This window comes from Diabrotica virgifera, chromosome 4 (assembly GCF_917563875.1).
Source record: "Diabrotica virgifera virgifera chromosome 4, PGI_DIABVI_V3a".
In the NCBI taxonomy this organism is placed as follows: Eukaryota; Metazoa; Arthropoda; class Insecta; order Coleoptera; family Chrysomelidae; genus Diabrotica; species Diabrotica virgifera.
The window spans coordinates 59,022,914-59,033,122 of record NC_065446.1 but is presented as its reverse complement, the minus strand read 5'-3'; the positions used below and the strand labels follow the sequence as shown (position 1 = coordinate 59,033,122).

The 10,209-nt window shown below is 28.9% G+C and overlaps 1 long non-coding RNA gene across 1 annotated transcript; it reads right to left on the bottom strand.

Moving 5' to 3' along the window:
* Positions 1 to 4,768: 4,768 nt before the first annotated feature.
* LOC126883522 (uncharacterized) lies at positions 4,769 to 8,031 on the bottom strand. The gene is made up of 3 exons (XR_007697687.1): positions 7,242 to 8,031; positions 6,360 to 6,517; positions 4,769 to 5,122 (listed from the first exon to the last, which is right to left on the bottom strand). It is a non-coding gene; the product is annotated as an uncharacterized LOC126883522 (long non-coding RNA).
* Between the last annotated feature and the right edge of the window lie 2,178 nt (positions 8,032 to 10,209).

Below are 10,209 nucleotides of genomic sequence, written 5' to 3'. Positions count from 1 at the left end.
AGAGTAAAGTACCTTCATGTTCCAGAATATCAAAAAATGCTGTTATGAAAAGTTGTTTGAAATTAAAAACTATGTTTTAATATAGAATTACATCATTCTAATTGAAAAAAAAAATCTTTTCAATTTTTTCTCAAATTACGGATACCCATCATCATTTTATTACAATTATGATAACTAGTTTATTATCAATTTTACGAAAAAAAATTATTCTGCATAAAATGCTTTACCTGATCTTAAATCAAAGATACAACTAACAGATATCAAACTTTGGCTGAATTTTACTTAAGAGTTAAGTGCCTTTATTATTCACAATATTTAAATTAGAAGGATGTAATTGAACACTGAAACATATTTTTTAATTACAAACAACTTTTCTTAATAACAATTTTCGATATTGTGAAATATAAAGGTACTTTACTCTTGAGTCAAATTCATATTTTTTGACATACCTCGTATAAAATTAATAAAATTTGACATTTGATGGTTGCATCTTAGATTATATACGATGCAGAGTATTTTATAAAGAATAACTTTTTTTCGTTAAACTGATAATAAAGAAATTATCAATAGGTTTCAAGTTAAGCAGACATACTGTATAAGAGCTAAAACATTTTTTTTGTTGAATATTTATTATTGTTGAAGCTTATTATTAAATGTATTTTAGGTAAGTTTTATAGAAAAAAGTTTTGATCACTTTGTATATACATTTTTTAAACTGGTAATTTTCGGTTTTTGTATTACATTTTTGTTATCTTTTTTAATTTTCTCAAAAAGAAATAGTTGAGTTTATTTCTAAAGTTAAATAATTTAGTGTATTTTAAAGATTACATCCTAACCTTTAAAAAAGCACCTATAAAACTGTAATAAATTTGTTAAAACTTGAGTAATACCGTCTTAAATTGGTGGTAATTCTGTAAAACTACGAAGTTTTCAAAAATTACATTTTTTGAGACGTCCTATCATTTGAATTAAATTTTTGAGATTTTTTTTAAAGAAACATCGTTTATTAATATTTCTGAAAGGTAAGCTGAGCAAAATTGAGAGTTTTATAAGAAATAACGTAGTTACACATTTTTAAATCATTTTTAAACCAAATTCATGTAAGTCTCATTTTCTGCCTACACCATATTTATGCCCAAACATTTTATTTCTTTTTATGACAACCCTAAAATAGCTAAACTATTCTTCTTTCATGATCAATTTATAAAATTTCATTTGATCTATTAGTTAAAGAATTACATTAAAATAACTCAAACTTGCACTTCGCCGTACGCTAGTTTACAGTGCGCCAATGTTTGTGAGAAGGGTAGGTGACTTTAGAGTTATAAATAAAAAATTATAGAAGCTACAGATTTAATTTTAGAAAAATCTTTATAAAGGGTTTTTTTTGTAAAATTTTCTGAATTTTTTAACTGTCAAGTCAGTTTTTTTCTACAATCTATATTTTCGGAGTTATTTAAAAAAAACATCTAATTTCGCAGTTCATTTGTTTAATAAAAAATCAAGCACCCACTTCTCGAGTAGAACTCTTTGATATGTTGTTTATTAAACATTTCTTAATGAAATTACAAAAAGTTCTATCTTGTTTGATTTTTTTCAAAGTGAAAATCTATATGCACTCCCCTACTAGGTCTGAAAAACTACTATTCTGAAGCTACAGCCTTCTAAAGTTATTGGATTCAGGTGCTCGGTTTACGTTAAGTGCACTAATTCACGGCCATGTGAACGAAAATTATTATTATTGAAAGAAGAGAGACTCATTTTCTTTATGCATATTTGCGTGTTGCATATGAATTCGTGGTCAAAAATAGATGCATCGTATTTAAGTTCTCAGAAAACTGAAGAGGTGCGATAGAAAATGTGCTGCTAGAGCGACAAAAGATATTATGTTTAATGAATGCTTTACAGTTATCCAATACCCGCATAGATGCAGTTCCCCCTTATCTTTAGAAAACGACTGAATAGTGGCGGATCTACTGGGGGAATAGGGAAATTCCCCCCGTGACAAGCTCCAGAATTAAATAAAAAAAATGTTGAAACATAAAAAAGATATTCGCTGAAAAAAATTCAACCCAGTTAACTCGATAGTTAAGAAAATTAAAGGAACTTATTGCACATAAGTCAATAAATTTCTACCTTTCTTTCTATCTTTTACGTAGTTTGTGTTTACCTTTTTTATGTCTTTTGGTTGATGTTTCATTGGAAGTCCCCACTCCTCCAAGGAAAATGTCTAGATTCACCACTGCTAATGAAGCACTTTCAGAAAACTAAGGAACAACCATAACAAGTGCTGCTAGAGCCGCATAAGACTTCTCACGTTTTCACACATGCAGAATATAAACTTGATCTCAACAAAAGCACCATTGGATTTTCAAGAAAATGCTGAATTATAATTTAAAAAAATGAATAACCGCGGCACTGACACTTGCTGGATCGGAAATACCTAAAATATCACGTTATTGCATAGCAATTCTTCATATTATGCAGAATTTATTCTCCCACATGGGAGAACCAGACTATCTGGTTTTTCCATCTGGCTTTGGGTCTTCCTTATGGCCTGCCTGATGTCTCATCTAACTACTCACCACTTTTCTTGAAAATTGATGAATTTTCAACGAAATCGGAGGTGAAAACCTTCAGTGACTGCACTATAAAAAATATCGTTGCTTACAATGATATAACTCAGTATCCTATATAGATTGGTGACCGCACTATGAATTGCCTACAAGAAGAACTGTCCTATTTAACCTCAACTCGCGTTAACATTGTCAACTTTTACCTCTCAGAATAAATCATGCAGACAAAAAAATAGTTCAAATATCTTTTTACAGCCTCTTCCTCCCCTTAATAACATAGTGTAGGACAAAAACCACAAATATTTTAAATGTGTATATGGTCATGATATGTGTGAAAATGTATTTGTGTTTTGTCCTATCATTTTATCATCTGACATCACACTTGTTTAATAACCACCAAAACTCAATTTTGGGGCTTCACAGTTTTGTTCGTTTTTTAATCTACATTGGATAATTTGCACATTTGGTAAACTCTTTCTTATCTAGCCGTCTTACAATATTGTCACTATTTAAACTTCTAATAGTTTAAATAAATAACATACTATCTGTAAAAATATTACTCTAAAATAAACAAAAAATGACTTTGAGTAATATAGTATCGCTAAAATTTCGACAAACAGTCTTATCAATAATATTATTTTTATTTCAGCTTGTTCTAACGTTCTCCTAAGCTAAAGTTCTCCTCAAAAACATTCCTACACTTTTATTGTCGAAGAGCAGTAAAACCCATGATCATCAGAATACAGTCAAACGTAACAGAACTTTAAGTATGCTTGTAAGTATACACTGTGTCCGTAAAGTATGGAACAAATTCTTTTTTAGCTAAACAGAGCGTTTTAAGAAATAATCCTGAAACATGTCGATTTTTGATTTTAATTTACCATATTTTAAAATAGTATTCTAATATACAGGGTGAATTACTTTCGAGTAATGACGTCACCGTCAATTTTTTTAAATGGAACACCCCCATTTTGTTTCAATTTTCGGATTACTCTAGCTGAGCTGATTCCAAAACTGTATCACATGTTGATTCAAATTGGTACAGGGTGGACAAAAATGCAATAGCTTTGTGTGTGTTCATAAAGTAACGCGTTAGTTAAATTAAAAATATTATCAGAAATACTTATTATATTTTTGATATTCTAATTAATTTTTGATTTTAATTAATTTTTGATATTGTTTAATTTAATATTTTAATTTAATATCAAAAATTAATTAAAATTTAATATTATGAGTACACACAAAACTATTGTATTTTTGTCCACCCTGTACCAATTTGAATCAACATGTGATACATTTTTGGAATTAGCTCAGCTAGAGTAATCCAAAAATTCAGACAAAATAGGGGTGTTCCATTTAAAAAAAATGACGGTGACGTCATTACTCGAAAGTAATTCACCCTGTATATTAGAATATTATTTTAAAATACGGTAAATTAAAATCAAAAATCGACGTGTTTCAGGATTATTTCTTAAAATGCTCTGTTTAGCTGAAAAAGAATTTGTTCCATACTTTACGGACACAGTGTATACCTATAACTATATTTCTTGTACGAACATTGTACGGACGGTAAGTAAAAATTGATATTAGAATATTTAGCATATAAATAGAATATATAATATTTAGAATATATAGAATATATAGAATAAATAGAATATATAGAATATATAGAATATATAGAATATATAGAATATATAGAATATATAGAATATATAGAATATATACCCTAATAACACAAAACATTCCATGAATGTTCCTAGAATGTACACACAGGACATTGAAAACATTCCTGGAATGTCCCCAAATGCACACGAATGTCCCTGGAAAGTCCCAGGAAAGTGCTGTGTCAGCATTTTCAATATTCTTAGAATGTTCTGTTGGAACATTCCATGAATGTCTACGAATGTTCTTTGGACATTCACAGTCTATTTTTTAGACTGAATGTCTTGTTAGAACATTCCATGAATGTTCTTTGGACATTCACAGTATATTTTTAGACTGAATGTCTTGTTAGAACATTCCATGAATGTCTACGAACGTTCTTTGAACATTCACAGTATATTTTTTAGACATTCACTGAAATATATCGTCAGTAATGTGACAATACCTCCTATATGTTTTTTCATGAGGTTTGCAGGAGACGAAAAACATTTTTTAAGGTCACTTTCTGTTTTCGTACGTATTCTGACTTTTTTGTAGTAAATAGATAGTTGAATTTACTGCAAAACAAATCAAAAAATATATGAAAACAGGAGGTGGCCGAAACAAGTTTTTAGTCTATCTTACAAATCTCTTGAAAAAAACAGATAGGAGGTATTGTCACATCACTGACGATATGTGGCCATACCAAATAATACATCCTTGATAAATATAAACATTTTTATTGCAAAAAATCTTTACATACATTTTTTAATGTAATTTAATGACATTCCTAAATATTATAAAAAAATGTGTCACATTTGCTTTGTAAACCTTTCTTTTGCTTTTCGTAGCCACATATTCCGTTTCCTTTCTGGTTTTTTGTAGACCACTTCTCTCAGCTGATTCTAAAAGAAAATAAAATAAAAGGTAATTTTTCTATCCTTTACAATTAACAATCAGAAGAAATATTATTTACAGGTAATAATACGCATAAATAATAATAATAAAAAAATAAATATTAAATAATATTTAAATAAATAATAAATAATATTTAATAAATAAAATAATAATAATGAACATTTTGTATTTTGACAACGACATCCGACGTGGAAGTAGAAACCTTAATAAAATTATTTTTTCAAGTAAATTGTGGCTTATTTCCTCATTAGAATAGTTAATTACAAAAAAGCCACAAAGAAATAGATTTTTCACAAACAAATAAGTATTTAGTATTCATTATATTTGTTTTTATTATTTACTTTAATGTCCTACTGGTACATTATTTGACAAATAATGACATTTCGAAAGTCTGTTAAGTACGATATAACGCCCTTGGGCATTAAATTTAAATAACGACTTAGATACTGTCAAGTTGACAAATATCAACCTAAGTAAAACTATGGTTACCACAATTATGTTACTACTGTTACTGGTAAATGTACTTATTTAAAAACTAATCAATTCAAAATTCATTCAAATTTTTCGCATATAAAGAATAATTTAGTCAGACATTAAACGTTGAAGGCACCACAGGTATTATAATAATAACGCTTTCGGTCAACGTATATCCCTCAGGCCCTTGTTAAAAACACCATTGACCTCAAGCGTTATTATCCTTATAATACCCTTGGTACCTTAATAACTGTAACATAAGATTATACCTTAATTCTTGTTTTCTATTTCTGATGTTTTTATTTATTTACATTGAATATTAATCTGTTTTGTTGTATAATCTACTTCGCAATAATTATGTGATATATTTGACTTAAAATGAATTCAAAAATTTTTTGCAGTTGGGCAACAATGTCAACTTAGATCTCCGATGTAGATAATGAATTACAACAGTATCTATATTGTACAGACTGTATTATTAATTAGGTTATTTATTTATTTATTGAAATATACATCCACCAGGTATAAACCCATAAAGGTGTACATAAGAAAACTACATACATTGACTGAACACTTGATGACAAAATATAAAATAAAATAAAGAATAACCAAAAATGTTTCTGTTGTTAATACACATACACAATAATAAACAAAGATCTTAATAAAGAAAAATAACATGGCATCAATTCGATAAGCTATTGCGTATTTCGCGTTTAAAGATGTTAAAACCAAGAAAAAAAATGCATATACCTGTGTGACATAAGCTATTGGAACAGCACAGTCTCTTAAACGAACAGATGAAAGTGAAGTTCTGTCAATATCTTTTTCTAAAAAGTGTTTTGAACATACTCCTCTATTAACAAATCTGATCTATACTTCATGTCTTCTTCGCAGGATCTTCTGGAAAGCTAAAAATACAAAATATATGCATTACTAAGCATTATTAACAAATTTTAGTTTTAAATAAAAAATATGATTAATGGACTCACAAAATATTATGAAACAGCTTAGAAATTGTTTATTAGTATAGTCGGTTCCCCAAACTCTGACACAACTGGCTAGTGATTTTAGTAGGTAATTTTTTTTGTTTTTGGCCAATTTTGCCAAAATTACAGTAATTATTAACTATTTAGTTATTATTTTTTTTTGCCAATTTTACCAAATTGGCAAAATTATTTACTAAAATCACTAGCCAGTTGTGTCTGAGACTCAGTAGTACTGAGACTGAGTTTAGCAAATCGACTATAATATTCTGTGTATTCATTAGTTGGTACTGCATATTATAGTGTGTGGTCTACCATCCTATTTATAAAGGCATACATTAGCAAAAACGCAAAAAGAATTACTTTAGTTTTACAAATCCTATTGTTATTATCTCTATTTACTATTTTAGTTAGGAATAAGCGAAGTTTGTGGCTTATTCACAATTATTATTAAAATAATAAATGGATATGACCAATTATTAACTTATAAAATAAAATAATAATTCTTCTGATTTATGCCTTTTATTCACTTTGTTATATCTAGGTTACTTAAAAGATTTTTTATGAATAGTATTATTAGGGTATTAAGAGTATTAATTTATTTTCTGAAATACAGGGCATGCCTTCGTTTACATATTTGCATACTAACCTTTTAATAGGGCTTTTCATTCACAGTCATTTGTTTGGAGCTTCTGTCATAATTGAAACGTTATTCCTGCAGATTTTTTTATCTACATTTGTTTCTACTACTCCAACTGCGTTAAAAACAGGACACCATTTTATTCACTATGTTAATAATACTATTAAAGCTATTATAAAAGTATCCGAATTAAAAAAATATTCTTAAAAAGCACAAATAATACAAACAACGATCCACCCACGGCAAAGCAAGCTGGCCAAGATGAAGATGCCAAGATGGCCGAAGCGAGGTCGTTGGTTGGTCGTTTTTAGTCACGTGATGCCCTCTCAAGCGCCATGCACAAAAATATATGCACGGCGAATTTGAAAATGAACGCAAAAGAAATAAATATAAATGCCTCTCTTGGGTTTTGCATAAGTTATAAGTATTTTTTTTATTAACAAAATCGCATTCCAAATTGAATATTCGCGAACAATAATTTTTATTACATTTGTATGTTTATAATATTGTATTAATTGAACTTGGGAAACTCTTTAAATTTGACATATTATTGCACTGTAGGCCTAAAGTGTCACTTAGTTTGTCTGGTATGTTATAAGTAATGTTGTATCTGTTACACGTATGTATTATTTCGCAACTTAAAATATAGGAACATTGGTAGTATGTTCACAGAATGTCTTATGGTAACATTCCAGGAATAATTTAAACAGATGTTCACCGAATGTTCCCTAAATGTCCAGGACATTCAAATATTGATAGAACTTTGGTAGTACATTCCTGGAATGTTGTGTGTTGTTAGGGATAGAATATATAGAATATATAGAATATATAGAATATTTAGCATACAAATTACCTTTCCGGAGACCTAACGATGTGTAACAAATTTTAATACAGTCTGGGCAGATTACCTGAAAATAGGCCATTTTTGGGAAAAGTTATTTACCAGCAATTTTATTGCTGGAATCGAATCTTATTATTGTATATATAAATAATATAGGTATTCAAAGTCCGCAGAGAGTGTGCTACTTTTTTTATAAGCAAAATGGCGCCCGAAAATCGTGTTTTTTTCAATTTTTGCTCTATAAGTCCAAAGATTTTAACTTTACACCAAAAACACTCAAATAAAAATTCACCGTAATTAAATTTTGCATAGAGACGTGTTTTTCCCCATTAACTTCGACGAAAATTTTCCGCGGAAAATGCGGGTTTTTCCAACAAAATCTTTAATTTTCAACTAAAATTTTAGATAAGTAATTGTTTATCAATAATTAAATAACTTGGAAATGTAAAAGAACTTTTCGTGTAGATTATAATTCCAGAAGCCGATGGAAATTGATTGAACAGTTTAGCAACAATTGAATTGTTATTTAAAAATTTACGGTCGCTATAATAATCACAATAATTACGATACATAAAAATAGCTGTATATTTTGTATAAGAAGACACTGTACCTATCTAATGTTTTTTACAGAATTGAAATTGCACTATTTGAGCGGCGTCAGGAATATTTTAAAATTATAAACAATTTTTTGGCTTATAAACAAATAGAATATCTCGGGAAATATTAAATTGTCCTTCACATTACATTTCGAACATTTGTACTAATTGTAGTGGCATTTTCTGGCCGCTGATCACAGTTTAAAGAAGAAGAATAAGAAAAAAGAAGATATTAGGCTTCTTGACACGTGACGTGGGCACATCACTGTTTTTTTCTGTGCGCGGCTGATCACACGCGTGTTCGAAATAATTTTATAAAAATTGTTAAAAAGCGTTTAAAATGCCAAAAAGGTCATCAAAGAGTGATTGTTTATCCCGAAAGCGGCGGAAATATGAAGAGTTGCAACAGAAATTGGTAAAGTTGAGAGAGAAAATGGATGAAACGGACTCAGGTATTTATATGATATTTTTTTTTGATTTTCTTATGGTAGTTAAATTAAATTTAGCGTGAATAAATAGAGCTATATTTATTAATTATTTACAAAGTGACAATTTTAATCAACTTCAAACATGGAGACTTTTATTTTGTTGTTATCAATATATTTTTCTGTTGCCATAGTACCTGTTTTTTCGCCATCTTCCTGTTCGAATAAAAAACAGGCACTATGTTGCCGGACTGCACTGGCTTTCCTATTAATGTTTATTTCGTAGAAAATGGGTTAACATAAATGACATGCAAAAACGTCACATTTTGCAAAGAAAAATTATATTGTTTGTCTCAATAAGGGTGCCTTGAGGTAGTCCAAAGTAATACAGACTAAATAATTAAGGATATAACAATAAATCAGAGGGTACTTTTAGTTGCCCAGAAAATCTTTATGATTATGTGACCTGCTTCTATTTCTCAGAGGCACTTTATATTAGCCCAGAAGTATAGAATGGAATATATTTTTATTTAACTAATTTTACATATTTTACTTCGAATTTACATTACAAGAATAGCAAGTTACTTACACAAAATTTGTGTTTGGCTTGTCTTCAAACAATAATACTAGGGGAGCGGGTATGTTTTAATAGCCCAGAAAATCTTTATGATTTATTTGAGATGCTCCTATTTCTTAGGCTCTATTTTATAGTAGCCCAGAAATTTAAAATACAATACATAATATTTATTTAAATATTTTTTTGATTTTACTTTTCAAGCGTAGCAAGTTTACTTACACTAAATTTTTGTTTGGTTTTGTCAAAATATTGAAAATAATATTACAGAAACCATTGTGGAGGTGCATAGCCCGTCAGTTTCACTAAATAATACAGACAATGAGATCCAATGCAATTTGAGCATAATTGAAGATTTTGGGGCAAGTGAAGATCTACAACCAGCAGTACTTATTGAGGAGTCGCAACAACAAACAGAAGATTTTTTCATTGGAGAGGTACCTACACAGAAATAATCTATTTCTCTAAATATGATTAACTTAATTGGGGAAGACCCATTAAAAACTAACCTGAATGCTTCTGAAATGTTGCCAGATGTAGC